General features: G+C 42.1%; 1 protein-coding gene across 2 annotated transcripts in view; it reads right to left on the reverse strand.

The window, feature by feature from the left end:
- Nucleotides 1-19,185, reverse strand: part of magixa (MAGI family member, X-linked a) — a 62,622-nt gene extending 43,437 nt beyond the window's left edge. For both annotated transcript variants that reach the window (XM_026153454.1, XM_026153455.1), the window contains exon 1: nt 18,867-19,185. The gene's annotated coding sequence lies outside the window, so the exon portion shown is untranslated. The remainder of the gene's footprint in view (nt 1-18,866) is intronic.
- Nucleotides 19,186-19,636: the final 451 nt, after the last annotated feature.

Consider the following 19,636-nt stretch of genomic DNA (forward strand, 5'->3'; position numbering starts at 1 on the left):
CTTCCCTGACAGTCGTAGCTTGGCTCATCTGAGGGTGAAATTATAAGAATGTGTTATTTTGCAAAGTGCTCTCTAGGGTTCCTAAATAAAATATGGCATTGAGGTCATTTCTTTTGAATTAATCCCTTCTTCTGAAATATAAGAACCTCTCCTGGTTTTAATGGCACTTTGGATTTCCTTACTTTCTGTTCCACTTCCAAACCCAGATAGATGCGACAAGCTGACACAGTAACATGGAAGAGGGAAAGAAGTTGGAAAGGACTACTACAAATAAACCCAATGCCTAACAATGAAAAATATAAAATAAGAACAATAATAATAATAAAGATAAAAGATGAAGTAACAAGTTTTTAGTTTTGTTTATTTTAAATGATCATCCAGATGTCTGTGACATGTGATGACAAACACCATAATGGAAGGCCTTAGTCATCACATGCTTAAACTCATTATATATTTTTGCATATGCTGAACAGGCAGTCAGACATGCTGTAACTGTGGGGTAGAAAACTGCATGAACACTATACGGCAGGGGTCTCAAACTCCAGTCCTCGAGGGCATGGAAAAGTTGCATGACACTGGCCCTTGAGGACTGGAGTTTGAGACCCCTGTCATATGGAATTTGACAGGTGTGATTGAACTGCATGAAGACTCTGAAGTTTCTCTTCTCTTCTGGCAGGACAGGAATGTGGCCTTGTCCTGTGAGCCACTGTAAGGATGTACTTAGAGTAGAACTGGACTGTCACCGGCCTCAGGCTCTTCACCCTTTTCAAAGACAAAGCAGTCATTTAAATAAAATATTAGATATTGTTTACCTGTAAATGCACAAAGTAAATTTTGAAATGTAATTATTGTCAAGAGTGAACAAGCACTAATAGTGTAATCTACAGCTGTGGCCAAACGTTTAGAGAATGAGAAGTGTTGTTTGCTTATTTACAAAGTTTGCTGTTTCAGTGATAGTTGTATATCATATTATATCACTTCAAACAGAGGTGATCCAGTAATGCTGCACTAATGAATTAGACTAACTATTCACGTTAGCTAAAGTTATTAAGTTAGCTAAAGTTATTAAGTTAGCTAAAGAGTTGGGATGCTGTGTAAGACATAAATAAAGCTAAAATACAAAGGTTTGGGCACCGTTTTGCATGTTTCCCTACTGTAGGGGTCTCTGCAAGCATACAGAGGGGGTACTCTGAGAGGGTCCAAGATGACAACTTTGGAATTCTACTAGAAACAGTCGATCATATTTGTTTGTCAAAGCTGAATTCAGGGCAAACTACGCTAAATTAGCGTTTTTAGCTAACAGCTACAATAAGCATAAAAGTTACCTTACGGCTATCATTTGTTAACATGACGCATGTTCTTATACATGTAATACATTTATTACCAACCTGAGAGTTTATCCGCTGGTCATTCGACATGACGAATGACTTCTGAAGTCTTAATTCAGCTCAAGACGCCGTAGATTCCTATCAGTAACACTTTCGGTCCGCTAGTAAAACGTAGTTCTATTAATCTGCGCTTGAACCGGAACCGGATGTAAGTTCCAAAAAACTGAATTTTGGAACTGAAACTGAATGGTGAGAAGTGAAACTGAAATTATTCGAGAGCTGAATTTTTAAAGGATAAAATGCCGTTTCAAAGCAAATCAATTAATTTTCAAAATATAAAATACAATTTCAATTTAGTGATGATCATTTTCAAACCATAAATTCAATTTCAAATTAGACTAATTCAAATTCAGTTTTCAAAAGCATTTATTCAAGTTACAATTCAGATTCAATCTGAGCAATTCAAATTCAAATTTAACTTATTCAAATTCAGTTTCTGATGGCACAGATTTCTGCCCATACTCGTGGCCCCAAAATTGGAACATCCCTGTGAATTTATGCATAATTACACTTGTATAAACAAAAATGTACGATAGCCTGCAGATCTCACAGATTCCCAGCAGTAAGCAGCTGTTTACAGGCTGTGAAATCTAAATTTTCCTGTGCCGGAAACAAAAACAAACCCTTAGTGACACTGAAGCTGTTCTAAAAAGCTTTACAAACCTTTATTAAAGTGACCTTTTGACCTGTGTTAGCTGGAACAGGCCCCAAGATCTCCGTAACACAGATATGGCCGCGCAGGCCTAGAGACCAGTTGGCAACGTCCCAAACAACCATTCAGTGAATGGTTGTTATGTGAAATTAGGCACACCTCTTTGTAGTGCTGCACCAAAACACTTCTTATGATTGTTTTGGCTGCTGGCAGATTTCCAGCATCACCCACAGTCTGCATGGAAAATGTCTGACTAGTCTGAAAACCACTTGGTAACTACTTGCTGATTGGTTGTGAAACTGTGAAGTGTGCCGCAAACCAGAAATGGAGAAACTTACGGTAAGTTTAACAAGTAAAAGTTGCAACTTTTTAAATGTTTCGGTAACGCACTACCAGGTGAACATTCACCCTTTCCAGTTTGTGCTGCACTTTTTCAGGTTTCACTTTCACTTGGTGAGTTGTTGGCATTGACAGGGAGTCACAGCAGGCTCAAGGCCTGTGAGACTGAGGCCTCAGAAGTTACATAAATGGATCCAGCCCTCTAAAGCAGGGAACTCCAGGCCTCGAGGGCTGGTGTCATGAAGGTTTTAGATCTCACCCTGGGCCAACACACCTGAATCAAATGATGAGTTCATTACCAGGCCTCTGGAGAACTTCAAGACATGCTGAGGAGGTCATTTAGCCATTTATATGAGCTGTTGGACCAAGAACACATCTGAAACCTGCAGGACACCAGAACATGAGGCCTGGAGTTCCCCACCCCTGCTCTAAGGCCCAGTGGCTGAACTCCGAGGGTTTCCCAGAAATTCCATTTTAACCTCCTAAGACCTGAACTCTTTCATGGCATGCATTTTTTATTTTTCTTTGCTATATGGGCTGATTGGGACCTGATGAATGTAAAAACAAAGAATTACCAGATTTTTATTTTTACCTAATTTTTGTTTCTGAGAAAAATGAGATCAACATATGAGGACATTCATTTTAAATTTTGATAGAACAGTGGCAGTATAATGTCCTCGTAAGTCGATATCAGGCCCTTGTAGAGTAAAATTAGGTATTTTGGTCAAGACAACCCAAAATATGATGTTCACATATGTGGACGCCAGGTCGTAGGAGGTTAATGCCCCTCATGTCCTGAAAAACTAGCAGTAATGGCTATGAATAGCCATTAACCTGAAAAATAAGGAAAAAGAGCAGACGTTTTTGGTGCAACCTCATCCACCTCCAAGAGGCATGGAGAACAATGTTAGTGTTTCACTATCTTAATTGTGGCCCTCATCAGAGACACCAACAAACGCTGCTGGTTTCTCACAAAAATCGCATGAGCACTCAGGTATCAAAAACCCGCTGGAGAGCTGGATGGCATCCATGTTTGGACGGTGGAAAGGTTTGGCTATGTCAGCAATGTTTTCATTCGCTACACTTTTAGGGATACTGCTCACCTGTGGTTGTTGTATCATTCCCTGTGTCAAAGGATTGTTGGTAAAGATAATGGCTAGGGCTGCGGACCCTGGACGGGTGGATTCAATCTACTTGATGAACTTGGAAGCCAGAATGTGGGCCGAGGAGTGATACAACCCGAGGTGTGGTGACATTCCTTTTTGGAATGTCAAAAGAGGGAATGTGGAGATACAGAAATTCTTTTATTGCTGCCATATAATCTGCATAATTATAATTGCATTGATAACATTCTTTACAGCATTATTTCATCTAATAATATTTCTCACAGTATTGATATTGCATTAAAGTTGTTTATTGAAGATGTTCATTTGAGGATCCTTCCACTATGTTAACAGAAGTATTTCATACACATTGCATATCTGCGCTTATTTCGAGTTGATGTTCGGTTCATTAAGGGTCTTAAGCTTCACTGGCGTGACTGTCCAGGTGATACATGCTGAGGGAAACTAGAACATAGAAGGATAACTGCAATGCATGCTTACAATACATATAACACATATAATCTAGGAATGTGTCAGGCCTGCGGCCTTAACTCATTTGGTGTCTCACTATATTTTATTCTACTTGGCAACAGATGACCAGAGTCAATAATTAGCCCCAGAGACCCTGAGGGCTTGAAGTTTATTACCTTGTATGGAAGGTGTTATAGAAAAGAGAAGTTCTATGTCTGTTTATAGGCATTAAAGATGTACCATTAACTGTGACTAATGTCTGGAACCTATTTTAATCTGTAATTGACGCCATGGGGGGGCGTGTACCCCACTGCTTTATAAGTGTCCACAACATGTATTTTGGTCAGAAGACATAGGCTGATGTTTTCTCCTGTGTGTTAATAAACTCATCGTTTGATTGCACTTCTCTGGGGCCTCCGTGGTTTGTCTCACTGCTCTACATTGATTGATTTCGCAACACTGTGTAGGCTTCCTGTGAGTTTCACAGCGTTTTCTTCTTCTTCTTTTTGCGTCGCCTTCTCCGGCGCAGTGATGTGTCTCAGTGGGGACGACTTATCAGCAACAGACGACTCCGCTTGAGATGAAAGCCGTTTTCTCAGGTCTCTCCACTCTCATCTCAAACACATCATTCATAACTCAGAATCTTTCACTCCACTGGGAGTTGTAGTCTTTAACATCAAAGCTCTGTAGTTCTTCTAGGAAACGGGTTGGAGTTATAGAAGCACTGAATGAGACTCTTCTTCAAAGTGCAGAGCGAGCAGTTAGTCAGCAGACTCAGAGTTAAAGTCGCTGGGCTGCTGGAGCAAGCTCTGCTCGTATTTCCCTCCTCTCGCTGGTGTTTTTATGTAGCCTGACTAAATAAATCCACATTCTGCTCCCAGATTTGGGGAGAATTAGAAAACAGCTGTTATTACTGTCATTTTATATCAGCCTGTGAGCTTCAGATAAGTTAATCATCTCATTATCTCAGCTGTTTTCTGATAATTGGAATCAACCAGACAAAAAAAACGTTGTTCTCACAACAAATAGGGAAAATTAGCCCATTATCCCACAATAACAGGATGAAATGAAGTTCTAAAATTATTGCAGCTGCTTTTTTTCAATGCAAATTCAAAATCCCAAACCATAATTAACATTATTGTTCCCTTCTTATCTCATTTAAACTTGCAATAATAATGGCATTAAATTGTATCGGTTCACTAATTAACCCTTTAGTTCTTAGTGTCACCTGGTGTTTTCACATAAGTTCATCAGGGAAAAAAACAGTTTTCTAAAGATACAATTTCCTCATAACAAAGCTAAAGATCCTAAACCCCACCTTTGCTCACGAGTGCTGAATGGTGACCAAAAGAATGAGACTGCAGTTAAAAGCATTGGAAATGAGCATCCTTCCTCATATGGGGAGTAAGTCACAGCAGGATACCTACTGGGCGTGAGGTGTTTGAGGAATGTCCAACTGGGCGGAGAGAACAAGCGGTGGACTCGGGACACGCTGGAGAGATTATACCTCTCGGCTGGCTTGGATTTGCCTCGGAGTCCCGCCAGTAGAGCTGGACATGTTGCAAAGGGATGGGGAGGTCTGGGCTGCTGTCCCCAAATAAAAAGTAAAAAATGGATGGATAGATGGATGTTCAGCAGTCTGTAAGCTGTAAAGCACCATCCATCCATCCTTTTATCCATTTTGTTAACAGTTTATCCAACTCAGAGTCACAGGGTAGACTAACATGTCTAATAGAAAGAGACCCTGCCACCTTCACCCACACCCACGACTAATTTACAATTACCAGTTGACCTAAACAAGTTATTTGGACCATGAGAGAAAACTCAGAAACGTCACACAGGCACAAACTCTGGTTTGACCTCAGTAGGACTCAAGCTTTTCTTATTGCATCACGTGTTGGAGAACAAAAGCTCTGCTATGCAGTGTTTCTGATAATGGCCACTTCTCAAATATAGGGAGAGAAAATAAAATCCACTTTCTGTTCATGAGCTGTGTCTGTGTAACCATGGTAACATGCAAGCACATCAGCTTCACCAGCAGCTCTCTGCTGTGCTTATGTCAGTCCTAAAGGGGACCGATTCTGCTGCTTTCCAGCTTTGTGTTTTTAGTCCAGGGCTCTTCTCGAGTTGTTCTGCATGATTCACAGTTCAAATTCTCATTCATCTTAAACTGGACCCTTTCAGTTCACCCGATGTCCCAAACAGCTGTTTAAGCTCCCGCCCCTTTAATGGTACCAACTGTAAATAAAGGGCAGGTGAGGATTGAGGACAGGTGTTGCAGTCAATCTGACCACAAACTGTGGCTAAAACGGCTGCAATGCAGTCACACCCAGCAGAGAGCACAGCATTCAGGAAGAAAAGAGAAAAACAAGCAAGCACCAATTAACCTAACAGCATGTCTGTCTGAGAACATACAAACTCAAAAGCCACCAACTGACCAACAAGTCTGAACCCAGAACCCTTCTGCAGTAAGGACACACAACTGAACCCTACATCCTGTGTCTCTGCATTGGTTAATACAACAAAACATGAAAATAGTATTCAGGCCATCCCGAACAAAGGAAAACCTTTCATTTTGACAGATTTTAAGAAATGCAGTGTTCCTGTTCATGTATGAGAATAGTTTGTAGTGACCTGGGGGCGTTTGGACCTCTAACAAACTGACAGCTACACTGTCTCATCAGATTTCACAGCGTGAATCAGTTAATTAATAGCCGAGAGCAGAACAGTTTCTGTTAAAGCTGCACTGAATGCAAACATTCAGAGCGATGTGTTTCTGCATCCAGCCAGCAGGGAAGAGGTCAGAGGTCGCTGCACGCCGGGGAGCATGAATGTTTGCTAGCTCCCGCGCTGTGACGCTGAGCAGCTCTGACAGCAGCTGTCGCTCTGGATCTGTAGCTACTGATGACATCATGGAAGACAGGACGGCCTTTTGGATGATGTCATAAGAGGGCCATCGCTGTGGAGACAGCCAACGTGAATCTACCTACTCAAACGCCGCCTCTCCAACAGGTTAAAGGAAGTAGCAGCTACTCTCCACAGGATGATGACCATGAATGCTGACTAAGAGCTCTGATCGGGTAACAGCTCCTCATCCTTCCAGAAGCAAAAATTGTAAAATCTAAAACCAGAAGAAGAAACATCCATGAAATCAGCTGATTGTTCGCAGTGATCAGCTGGAGTTGGATCAGATGGGCTGAGTCAGACTGCAGAGACGCTGCTGCTGCTGAAACTCACAGCCACCTCACTGTTTCCAGAAAACACAGCTGATTATTCTGAAACAGAAACCAGCAGAGCTCAGACCTATCAATCAGAACCATCAGCTCAGACTCCAGGAAAAAGGCAGGAGCCGTGCAGAGATTAGACGAATCCCAACACTGAAGTGACAGGGACTCTGGAGAGTGCTGCTCATCTGGCAGACGCTTTGATTCAGAGACGTCTGAAAACGTGTTTGTTTTTCCTCCTTTATTAGTTTCACTGACAAAAAATGTTCAAAGAGCCACAAATACCTGACGACAGCAGCAGTGCAGCATGCACAAATCATCACTAGCAAGGCAACGCTGTTGCATGATAGGTTAAAGACTTCTGGGAGTCATTGCCTGCAAAGGATTCGCTATTTATAATTATGTTCATTTGATCAATTACATTTACGCTCATATAAAAATGTTCACAGCTCCTCAGTGGTCTCAAATTAAAGCTGAGACTCTGAAGTGTGCAGGAATTTCCAGACCTTTACTAACCTGATGTAACATGTTGTCCTTACATTGTCAATCACACTTAATTTTTACTAAAAAAAAAGAATAGTTAGTAGCATGTGCACTTATAGACCTATAGAGGCACGCTGCTGTTAAAACTGATGCACTGGTAATTTGAAGAAGACCCGTTCTGATCACTTACAGTTCTATATTTTTATTCTGAGACTCCACTAGAGTAGCTCAAAAAAACACCCATCCTTATTTATGTTATGCTGACTTTCACAGACTGATCCAAACATAACAGAAGTGCTGGGAGCGCTGCAGATGACCTTAGAGGGAAGGGCAGCCAAATTTAAATCAAGTACGGCTTTTTGCTTTTTACAGGCACGGTAGCTGAAGTTTTTGGCCACACCTCATACTCTGTGCTGAATTATATTCGGCATTGCTGATGGTATTTTAGTGGCATCCAAGTATCTAGCAAAATGTATTCTATCTACATCGTGATATAAATTTCATGAGAATTTAGCTGCTGTGTTCAACACTTGAGTCGAGTAGACTTTAGCCGATTACAGGTCTCTTGGCTGTTAACCTCCCCCGGATGGCTGGGAGCCTTGTTAATGGTGAAAAATCCAGCACCTAAAGGTGGTCTCTAAACAGTGGCAACAACTGCCCAACACTGAAAAACGTGGCAACGAAAGGATGATGGACCAAGTAGCAACCTCCAGGGAAGTGACTGCAGTTCCTCTGATGGCCACTTCAATTAATCCAGTCAGATTCCTACATTAAAGCAATAAAGAGCATTTTAATGCTTTTTAATTAAAACCTAAAATGCTTTTTAATGGTCCAAGAAGAAAAATGGCTCTACAGATACTTTCTCACTCATAATAGCTGTGCTGTTATATTTTTAATGTATTTCAGCCATGTGAATTCTGGTAAGGATTAAAAATAGGAGCATGGCTGCTTTGAGGTTTGCTGACACATGAACCTGTTGATGATGTTCATGATGTTGGCGTGCTTTGGAGCCATTTGAATGTAACTACCTGACAAACAATACCATTGGCGCCATCAGGCATAATCTTGTAGGTACAGATTTTTTAACACTGTTTTGAAAATTCAGTCTTTGCAATAGTTAACAGCAGATCTTGGATCTTAGGATTTTTTTCTTTGGCTAATGTGTTTGATCTGCGCTGTGTCTGAATCATCTCATGCTGTGATCCAAACACATTTGCAGAAGGATAATTGCTGTTAAACTCATTTTCAAGTTAACATTTTGGGTGCTTAATCAGCAGTCTGGAGATGTTGGGTTTTGTTTATTTTTTCTGTAAACAAGCAAACAAGAAGCTGGCAAGTGACTAAAAGCAAACAAAAACATCTTTTAATTATTTTGCTTTTCTGTAAAACAAACAAGTCAGAGTTTGTAACGCAGCGAAGTCTCGGGACGGATTCAGCCAATCGGATACGAAGCCGGGAACATAGAAATCAGATTTGTGAAGAAGACGACAATGACTGACAACAGACTGAGTGGACAGTCACTGATGAACAGCTATCGTGAAACTAAGTGCAGGAATCCTGGTGGGCTACACTTTTATTAGGGCTACATATTAGGGCTACATATGTACATATTAGGGCTACATATGTACAATGAGGTTTTATGAACATGTGACTCATCATGTGACTTTTACTTGGCTGCCATTTTGGACGTGTCCCAATCATAGTGACAATGTAAGATCAAGTGAATAAAGCCCCAGTTACACAAGCTCAGAGACTGGCCAGTGACCATCTGGCAGCCACCTGTCGCTAGGGGAAAATGCGTATTCCCCCAGTGAGCTGGCAGAAACCTCTGTGGTCTTAGTTTGAATAGAAATGATGGACATGTCCACAAACACTGTCCAGCTACTCTGAGCTGTAGTGAGCTGTAAAAAGTGAAACACAAACTGGACACAGAGACCGTTTCCTTCAAGGTAAAAGTTGTGCCTTATGAAACATGTTGGCTGTCGGCTTTTAATTTGAAGGTGAATCCTCGCCATTTCCACTTTGGGTTACACTTTTTCTTACTCCTACTCTGGTACTTGTTAAGTACTTTCAGACAAACATGGAAAAACAACAGGCAACCAAAGCAATCACTAGGAGATTTTTGGCTTCTTTGCAACTTCTTTCACCGAGCAACCTCAAGGAACCACTGCCAACCATTTGGTGAATACCCATTTTTGCTAGCAACCAGTGGTTGTATCCACATCCAATATGGCAAACAACTTTTAAGTAATGTACACATGACATCACATGAGAAATCTCAACGGTTGTTGTGTTACAATGTTGTGTTTAGCTGGCTTATTAATCTGTTGTTTATCCATTAGCAGATAGATGGATGCATCTTGCTAACTGAGCTTTGCTAACATTAGCGGATAACCTCACTACTCTCCACCCTTGTTTCGAGTCGTGGTTCTAAACAGATGATGTTCAAAACCACAGTGTCTGCATTCATGTTGTATACATTCTGAACAAGTATGGCAATAATATTCTCAGCATGCTGTTCTTCAGCTGGAAAGCTAAGCTGCTAACTTTACAGTAGCACTGGTAGGGATGGGTATCGAAACCCGGTTCTTGTTGAAAACCGGTTCCCACTCTTTCAATTCCTTGGAATAGTTTGCCACTTTTTGCAAACGATTCCCTTATTGATTCCAGTCGCCCCGAATGACGTCACCACGTTGCGGAGCGTCATTTACCTGGCAGGAAACACGGCGCCTAAGCGGCTCAAACGCTAAAAAGTTTGGTCATACTTTACGAGAACGGATGACAACAGGGAAACTTGCAGTATTTGCAAAGTAGATACTTCATTTAAGGGAGGAAACACTACGAATATGCAAAAGCATTTGCTCACAAAACACACGATGACCTAAATGAATGTCGTGTTTTTAATTCCGCTCCAGACTCGTGAAACTCAACCCAGCAGCAGCGGTAACGTTTGCACGTCGTCTCCCGTTAATGCGGCAGGTAAATAATCAACTAACAGTGCATATTATGTTAGCGCGATCTGCCTTATTACAAAACCTGCCATTACTGTGCATTTAGGTGACCATGATGGGACAGACAGACAGACTCTGGCTAGCTCAGACGCTGGCAGTTCTCGCTGCAGTCTACCGGTAGCGTCTCCTTTCAGGCCAGGATAGACGAATGTCACCGAGCAGTGACTCAGTTTGTGGTCAAAGGCTTGCACCCATTTGCCGCAGCAGATGCCCCGATTTTCAGTAAGTGAATGTGTTTAATTGTAGGCAGGGACATTACTGGATATTCTTGTGTAATTGCTACAGAATAATTTATGTTATACTTTGTTATTGCTACAGAAGAATATTTATTTTATTATTTTACATCCGTAGGCTGTGGATCTCTTAAGATCTCACTGTTGGGTTTGTAAGGCCATGTTACTCCTAAATTTCTATCTTGTTCAAAGAGAAGATATAAAACAAAGTTCTAAGCTAATCGACCTTAGTGTTCTCCTTTTTAAAAAGAATCGATAAGAGAATCGAATCGTTAAACAGAATCGAAAATGGAATCGGAATCGTGAAAATCTTATCAATACCCATTCCTAAGCACTGGGCTGCAGTATGCAATACATCAAACCCCTGCACTGACTCCCTGGTGTTTCCAGATTTCTGCCCGCCGCAGCTTTAATCTGCACGCTGTGAAATGAAACTGTGCAGCGAAGCTTCCTCGACATTTATTATCCGTTCAGCTGTTTAGCTCTCTGGTACGATGAAAGTTTGAGCCTCAGACTCGTCGAGCCTCCGGACTCATTAGGACTGTGATGATCGTAATCGTGTTAATATTTCATCCTGTGAACACAGCCGGCACTGCTCTTCGGTCCACTCCTCTGTTTGCTCGGTCGTTTTCTGTGTTGACTCGGCTCTGTTGTTCTGTTGCATTTCTGCTACGTTTGTTCATGAGTTCAGTAATCTGTCACCTGCTGGAGCCCTGGATAAATATTAACCCGAGGGCAACACCTTGCCTGCTCTCACCTCACACACTTCAAACACTCTTCTCTGCTGGCTTCATAAAGCTGTTCTCTCTTAACCCCACTACCTCATTTTACATTCCTCTTTTAATACTTTTGGAGGAAAGTTTAATGACTTCAGGTGAGGCAGACACTTGAGTCATTAACATATGAATGAACGAACCTTTATTGGCATTGCACAGAGTACAATGGAATTCTGTGACTGACCTTCATGGTGCAAGAGGGAAAACTGAGAAACAGAGTGATGAACCCTTCTGAAAAAAAATATGTAAAACACATTATTTGTTGTACAAAGTTTACATAATAAGTTACATATTCTATACTTATGGGAAAGTAATAAAGAAAAGTAGTAATCTGTATTTAATATTTGAAACTGCAGCAACCAAAGACTTCTGCAACTCAGTACAAGATTGAAAGTACAGCAACACCTGTGATGCAGATGACTGACGATCAATAAAATAAATAAAATAAGCCGTATAGAGCTATGCATGGGAGAAAACTGATGACATGCACAACAGAGAATTCAATTTAGTTCTGAGAGTGTTTTCTCCTTTTTATTTTATATCACTATACAGCACCAGTGCAGCGAGTCTATAGAATCATATTTCTGTGCACTAGTGCAAAGACAAGACCAGGGTAGAAAAAACACACACTAATCAAATTCAGCAGAAAAATGTCACTCAGCCTTCCTCCATGTACATCAATGCCATTATGTAACTGCAGCGTTCACACCCATAGTTAAAACTCCATCATCCAAGTCCCAAAGCAGTGTGCACAGAAGACCACCAACAACCTCTGCAACCAAACCAACCACTCAAACAGCAAAACCCAGAACTGCTGTAAACACAAATGTCATATTTCTGACAGAGCTGTGCTGAAAGATGTTTTCGGGCTTCAATGCTCACGAGAAGAGTCAATAATCAAAGCCTGTTTGAAATTTCCAACCATTCTTCATCCATACTGCCAATCTAATTCAAGGTTGCTGGAGCTGGAGCTTATCCCAGCTTTCATAGCGTGAAAGGCAGGGTACACCCTGGACACGTTGCCAGACTATCACATAGAGACAGGCAATCATTTAGGGGGAAGGAGAGGACCCACGCAGACATGAAAAGAACAGAAGCTCCACACAGAAGGGCTTCGGCTGGTCGGGGGCTTCAAACCCAGGACCTCATGACCTTTTTTTAATTTTCACTGACAGAACCACCCATCTCATGAGTTACAGGCTGAGCTAGGGCTGAGCGATATGGCCTAAAATCCATATCGCGGTATAATTTGAAGCATGTGCGGTAACGATAGTCTTTTCTTCTGTATACCGTATTTTCCGCACTATAAGGCACACTTAAAATCCTTTAATTTTCTCAAAAATTGACAGTGCGCCTTATAATCGGATACACCTTATGTATGAATTCTGGTTGTGCTTACTGACCTCAAACTGATTTTATGTGGCACATGGCGCTCAAAAATCTGTCAAAAATGTTTTAGTACGACTTTGGTAAAGTACGAAGCCGCACCACTTGATGGATTGTCGGAGCATTACGGCTACCGTAGTCAGGAGCCCAAAACTCTGTCCGCTTCAGGTCCCAAAGTCAAATGAACTCTGCAGCATCACTAAGAGTTAAAAACTGTCTAAATTCTTTCATCTTTAATAAAATGATCAGCGTTGCTGCTTTACCAGGTGTAACAATTAAGTTTAACATCCAGGCATCCATGAAAACAGAATTTATTAAATTTAACGGCGTTAGAAGTTAGCAGGAAGTTAGCTCGCTAGTTTCCACCTAAAAATGATATAGCATGTTCTGACTCAGAGATTTCTGAAAAAAATAAAACGTACAGCTCTGCTATCACTTCCAACATAAATGAAGACAGAAAACTAAACAGCAGTGACGTTTGTAGGGTTACTGAAGTTGGACTAGCTGGTGCTACGTGATCGCTAGCAACACAGCTACATTAGCATAACAAACATAGTGAAGCTGGAGGATGAAGCCAACTTTTTTCCACTCGATAAAAGTTAATGTGAGGGTTAGGAACAAATGCAATCGCATGGCAGGATGCTGTAAATGGACCAAACTTCAGTCAGGAGAACAACTGAGATAATCCATCCACAATATGAGGTTAGTCATTAATATACTGCAACAACATGGGAACAGAGCAGCTGCGAGAGAATTCAACATTAATGAATCAATGGTACGGAAGTGGAGGAAGCGCAGTTTTTGGCTTTCCTCATATTCTAAAAAATGTTTCATCTCTTCGCTAATATTGTCGCCCGGCATAATTTGCAGATGATATTGTTTGTAGCCGCTGCGATGCTTTCAACCAAAACAGGTGCAGCATGATGACACCACCAACATGCGCTATTGTGATAGAGCGGTATAGTCAAAATCTCTACCGTTGGCCAAATTTATATCGTTTCTACCATATACCGTTTATACCGCCCACCCCTATGGCTGAGCTGTGATTTTTGGCTGCATTTATATTTCTCTAAGAGAAAGAAGCAGCAGACGGTCTCTTGCATTTTATCACACTGAAGCCATGCTGCTTCTTTAAAAAAATGCACAGACACAACATCGGGCTGGTTTCTGGAACATAACAATGAGTTTAGTTGACTCAGATGGCCTCAACAGTCACCAGATCTCAGTCAAACAGACCATTTCAAAAGATGCTGCACACAAATCTGCACCAGCTGCATGATTCTGTGACGTCAACATGGAGCTAAATCTTTGAGAAATGTTTCAAGCATCTGTTTAAAATTCTGCCTCTGAGAATTTCATGCAACTGCAAAAGATTTGCCTTTCTCACCAAGTTTCTCCAGCTCCACCCTCTCAGCACAAACAAAAGGAACAGTTTAAAAAAAAAGATTGATATTGTTAAAAAGCAAGACAGGAACTCTGGGGCAAAGTCTAGAGTTGTTCCTAATTAAGTGGCATCATTAAGAGGTTCCTGTCCATCAACATATTTGTGTGTGACCCGGTCGAAACCGAGGCACAGTGATGAAGATCAAACATTTAAACCTTGACAACAACTTCAGCTTGAATCCACAAATCCATGTTTATAATGAGCTGCACGAAAATATCTCCAGTCTTCATCCTGCTGTGAAAGACAGGAAGCACGACACATGCTAGCTCAATCAATCGATCAATTTCTCATCAGATATGGTTCCCAAGTGTTTCTAAAAACAGACGAGCACAGAGGAAAACATTGAGAAAAGGTTTACTGAGGATACAGGTGTTCCTATTGAGAAGCCTCATCAGCTCCTGAAGGCTAGAAAGGAATATACCTCTGACGTACGTCACGTCTTTTACTAAAGTGCATATAAAAAGGCTGCTGAGACTTTTCAGAGTCCTTTTCAGAGGCTAAAAATCCCTGAACCAGCTCTATAAGCCATTTTCACACATGCACTGTAGCCCTGAAGTCTTCTAGACATCATCTGATGGAGGTGAAAATGAGAACAAAAAGGCCTGATGCAGTTGGATTGGACATTAAAGACTCTTTTACCTGCCAGGTCCCCATTGCACCAATGTAACAGCAGCAGCAGGTAATAGTCCGCTGCACTGAACGAGCATCATGTCTGCTTCCTTATGTGTGATTTACACAGGCAGCTTCCTCGTTTAAACCATACACAGCATTTCCATCCGAATCAGAATAGTTCCCCCTGTTTTCTACATATAAAAAAAGATCAAATGTCGAACATTGTTCTAGAATAACACTCTGGACACGGCCATGTGACGTCATGTGTGCAAAAGACTTCAGAAACAGGCATTAATTAAACATGTGAAGCTGAGAGAATGCTTCAAGAGACACTTGAAAACCTCGGCTCTCAAACAAACAGGACAGAGATGGTCGCCAGTGTCCCCGAACGGTAGTGGAGGGTGGTGTGGGGGTGGGCAGGGGGGGGTCTATATAATCTTTATTTTTAGTAACGTTTTTCATTTTTATTTTTCAGGCTCGGCTTCATTTATTAGTCATCCATTCTCACATGCCCATTTCAAAAAACAAACATCAGATATGCATAATGCAACATAGTGCCAAAAACAAAATTACTTCCACTTCATGTAAGACATAAAAGCCGATTTCTTTGTCTCCGTGACGGCGGCTGGAGCAAAGCCATGTTGATCTGCTGGGCTATAAACCTTCCTTCATAACGGGAAAAAGTGAAACTCGCCCTGCCAGAGGTGTAAGTTGTAAAATAAAAATCACACCAGCTGTAACTGTCATCTGTACGCTGGGTTAAGCTTGGCTGATCTGAATGGGTGAACTCCTGTTAAAACAAAAGCCCATGTGTATATATATATATATATATATATATATATATATATATATATACATATATTAGGGGTGCAACGATATTCGTATCGATATTGAACCGTTCGATACAGTGCTTTCGGTTCGGTACGCATATGTATCGAACAATACAACATTTGTAATTTATTTTATCAACTTTCCTTCTGACGATGCTGTCTGTGTTGAGCGCTCTGTGAATCTGCGTTCGACTACGCCGCCTAGGCTGCACTGTCGAGCGCAGATCCACTGAGCGCTCCACACAGACAGCATTGCCAGAAGGAAGAGCGCAGGGCAAGCTAGCGAGACAGAAGTTAAGCTCTCCTTTTATTTATTTTGGTTTTCATGTGACGTATGACCCTGAAGGTAAGCGCGTCAAGGACTAAAGTAAAACAGTATGTTGGATGTGCCACGCAATGCTCAATTACATGGGTGGGAACTAGTGTGTTAGCGCAGTTAGCTCGTTAACGTGTTGGCCGTCTAGCCCCATGCAGGGGTAGCTCGTTAACGGAGATTTGCCGTGTTGTGGCGTTAACGTCATTTCAACGAGATTAACGCTGACAGGACTAGGCGTCACCCGTCACTATGGCAACATAAACAAAACATAACTGTACAAACAGAACCCCGAACAGCCCTGACCCGCTACAATATGCTGCTGAGAATATAGCCCAGAAGAAGTGTATAGTATAGCTTTTATTTTGGGAAGAGCCATTTCTCTGTAATAAACTCTCTTTTCCAAAGATGAGTGATTCCTCAATCAGATTTATTTTTTTAATTACTTTTGTTTCAGCAACATTAAATTTAAAAACTGTACTTTTGAGTTAAAATATATATTTATAAGTTTAATAAATGACAAATTAAAAAGGCATGAACATTTTTTTTGTATCGAAAAAATATCGAACCGTGACACCAAAGTATCGAACCGAACCGAACCGTGAATTTTGTGTATCGTTGCACCCCTAACACACACATATATATATATATATATATATATATATATATATACACACATGGGCTTTTGTTTTAACCTTTATCTTTACTATTTTGTTTTATTTTGATCTATAAAGTTTATGATCCGCATGTTTGATTTGGCCTAAATATTATGCCGGATGCGCTTCCCGACACCCTGTCCATTTACCCGGGCTTGGGAGTGACATTTTCATTAGTTTCCCATATTTTTGTGTTTTTTCATTACCTTGAGCTGATCTATAATCGCATGTTTGATAAAGTGTAGGGATAAGTGATCCAACCGTATATTTGGACTGGATGTCAGTTTGATCTGTTCATTCATTCTTAACAGTTCAACACAAAACACAAACTAATCAAATTCAGTAGGAAAATGTCACTCAGCCTTCCTCTGTGCACATGAACCATGCATTATCTGATTGCAAAGACAGATAATGAGACAATCACGCATGCATGCTTGCGCCTGCATCCACCTCAAACTTAACCTGAACATGCATGTCTTTGGACTGTGGGAGGGGCTGAATTGACGGGTGGATGCAGGCAGAGTAACCCTGATTAATATTGTTTCACTTTCAGTCGCATCGGGTCAGGTGTCTGTGAGGAATGAACACGGTGAAAGCAGGTAAGGGAGACACCTGTACATACAGTAAAGACTCTCACACTGAGCTGAAATCAAAGCAACGCAAATAAATTATGTCAACAACGGGAATACATCTTTAATTTTATTTTACAAAGCAAAGTTTAAATCCAGCCTAAAAAGCACCACATGATGATCGTGGATGAAAATGCATTGGTATCTGCATCTGTGATCGATTCATTAATACCATTAACCCTACATTTAAGTCCAGTTTTGTTATTTTCCAGCACCAAACCTCAGGCCCTCCACACTGTGACCCCACAGAAAAACGCTGGAGCACACTTTTCTTCTTGGACCAGAGCGCGAGCACTGAAAATGGAAAAGAGCTGACTGATGGCAGTTTTATCCAGTGTGGAGACATTTCCATTCTGCGCAGTTTGAAACGTTTAACTGCTTCTCTGTTTAGCTGCTCCTTCAGCAGAGTGTCCTAGAGCTGGCTGCCAGATACACCCCCCACTTTACCCCCTTTTATCACTCTTCATCAGAACAGCTCAGATTAAAAGCATCCTCACAGCTCTGCAGCATCCAGCAACACTCCACGCATTACATACATAAACACACCATCACCCACAATCTGATACTACAACCAGCTCCTCCTCCCTGACAACACACCCTGTCCTCTCCACTACAATGATAACAAAACCCAAAACGTTATTTTCCCTCAGGTCTCCTCCTAATCTCTCCATCCTTGGCAGTAAATCAGCTTCAGGTTAAAACACCTTCTGCAGTGTGGAGTGTTTTACACAACAACTCCTCCTCCTCCTCCTTAATGTACTCTTCATCACCCCACTGTACCCCTCTCCTCCTGTATGTATACACCTCTTCCTCTTACTCCTGCTGCCATTCATGACAAACGGTCAGAGCAGACAAAGAGCGGCTTCTATAGCGCAGACCCAGCTGCTTGTCACCATGTAAACACACACACACACACACACACACACAGTGTCACCCGTCCACTCACACTGATCCCAAACCAGCTGTTACTTTACACTCGCAGTTCTGATTTTACACGGTGCCACACACACACACACACACACACACACACACACACACACACACACACACACTCACACACATAAAGACGTGGTGCTGATGGAGGATGCGACCGACAGCCCGCTGCCCCTGAGCCCGGACAGTAGGCTGCATGGGTCGGCTGTGGATCTGCTGACAGCGCCGTTTGTACCTGCAAGAGGAACAAAATGAAAAAAACAGAAACCGCTCCGACAAACCGGGTTTCTCGGTCAAAACGGCCGAGCGCACACATGCACGCGCGCGCCCCGGAGCCGAGCAAATAAAAGCCAAACCGGGACCCCCCTCTGCTGTTCCGTTACCTTCATAATTCCTGCCGAGTCCCCCTCCGGTTCTCCGCTCCGGTTTAAATCCTCTCCGGGCTTTTAGCGTATTGATCGCTCCCTCGGTGCTGCTGCCGCTGCTGCTGCTGCGTGCATGCGCGAGGAGCGTGCGCGCCGAGAGAGAGAGAGTGAGTGAGAGAGAGAGGGGGGGGCGTGTGCACGATCTCCACTGCAGGTAAAAATGCAAAGCGCTGAAAGGTGGAAGACCACACACACACTGTTACACAGAAACACTGAGCGCAACGTACACGTGTCTTTCTGTATGACTGAGTGTGTGTGCGTGTGTGATGCCCGCAGGTAACTGTGCAGCAGCAGCAGCAGCACCAGCTTAATGGGGCTTTTACTACACTGTGAAAGCAATGACAAGTTAATGTCTCTCTACCGCCCTCCCTCTCTCTCCTCACACACAGCGGAAAGAGGGTCTGATGATAATGTGTAAGGGGTGGTGGTGGTGGGGGGGAGCTCCACCTTCAGAGGGAGGAGTCTGCGTGATGTGTGGGGGGTGTGGTTGGGGCAATAGGCTGACATCAGCGAGTGTGAGTATCTGTGTGTATTGTTAATGTGTGTGTGTGTGTGTGTGTGCTCTTGTGTTCGTGATATTGTGAGGACATCAGTTTGCGTACTCACGTTGTGGGGACTCGGCTCCCTCTGGGGGACAAAACCAAAACCTCATTATGTAATTCATCACATTTCAGTACTCACACTGGGTTTGAGGTTACAGGAACATGACTCTGTGTGTGTGTGTGTGT

Source organism: Astatotilapia calliptera, chromosome 20, assembly GCF_900246225.1.
Source record: "Astatotilapia calliptera chromosome 20, fAstCal1.2, whole genome shotgun sequence".
NCBI lineage: Eukaryota > Metazoa > Chordata > Actinopteri > Cichliformes > Cichlidae > Astatotilapia > Astatotilapia calliptera.